Source organism: Talpa occidentalis, unplaced genomic scaffold, assembly GCF_014898055.3.
Source record: "Talpa occidentalis isolate TD23 unplaced genomic scaffold, MPIMG_talOcc4v2.1 talOcc4.19, whole genome shotgun sequence".
NCBI lineage: Eukaryota > Metazoa > Chordata > Mammalia > Eulipotyphla > Talpidae > Talpa > Talpa occidentalis.
In genome coordinates this window covers 3111172-3112499 of record NW_023601962.1, presented here as the reverse complement: position 1 = coordinate 3112499, position 1328 = coordinate 3111172, and positions in this window count along the sequence as shown.

Below are 1328 nucleotides of genomic sequence, written 5' to 3'. Positions count from 1 at the left end.
ATGTCTGTTAAGCCCAAATGCTCTAGGTCCTTATTTAGAGCTTTAGTTTCTTTACTTATTTTTTGTCTTGTTGATCTATCCATTGTTGATAGTGGTGTGTTGAAGTCTCCCACTACATATGTGTTTTCTCTGATGTTTGTTTTCAGAGAGGACAACAGTTGTCTGATATATTTTGGTGCACCTTCGTTTGGTGATTATATGTTAATGAGTGTTATTTCTTCTTGAAGTATTGTCCCCTTGATCATGATTTAGTGACCATTGGGGTCTCTTTTTATTTTTTTGAGTTTGAAGTCTGTTTTATCTGATATAAGTATAGCTGTTCCTGCTTTCTTTTTTGGTCCATTTGCTTGTAGGATTGTTTTCCATCTTTTAACTTTGAGCCTATTTTTATCTTTTGTAGCTAAATGTGTTTCCTGGAGACAGCAAAAGGTTGGGTTTTGTTTCTTAATCCAGGCTGCAACTCTGTGTCTTTTTATTGAAGAGTTTAGTCCATTTACATTTAGAGTTAATATTGATATGTTAGCATTTGTATTTGCCATTGTGTTTGTCTTTTCTTTGATTTTATTTATTCTTTTAATAACTTTTTTTTTTTGGCCTTCTTTCGTTGTTATTCGTCCTTCTGAGGATCTGGCTTTAGGAATCCTTGTAGTATTTTTTGGAGTGGGGGTTTAGTCGTAATGTAATTCCAGAGTTTCTCTTTGTCTGTGAAGGTCCTTATTCTTTCTTCATAGAGGAAGGAGAGCTTTGCGGGATAGAGTATTCTTGGTTGGCATCTGTTTTCTTGGAGTCTGTTGACTATGTCCCTCCACTCTCTCCTTGCCCGTAGTGTTTCTTCAGAGAAGTCTGATGTCAGCCTGATTGGTTTTCCTTTGAATGTTATCTGTTTCTTCCCTCTTGTCAGCTTCATTATTTTTTCCTTGTCCTGGATTCTTGGGAGCTTTACTATTATGTGTCTTGCTGTATTTTTCCTTTCATCGTGGAAGTTTGGTGTTCTTCTTGCTTCTTGTTTATCAAATTTCAGCTCCTTCTTCGCGTTTGGGAAGTTCTCTTCAATTATCTCCTGGAATATTTTCTCTGTTCCTACATCTCTCTCCTCTCCTTCTGGAATTCCTATAACTCTTATATTTCCTTTCCTCATGGAGTCAGATAGTTCCCGAAGTCTTTCTTCATTCCTTTTCCTTCGTACTTCTCTTTCCTTTTCTGTTTCGGTTCTTTTTATTTCTGTGTCTTCAAGAGTACTTATTCATTCTTCCATTTCATCTATTCTGCTTTCATTGCTTTTCCCAGAGTTCTTTAGTTCCTCCATTAATTCTTTGATGTCCTGCGTT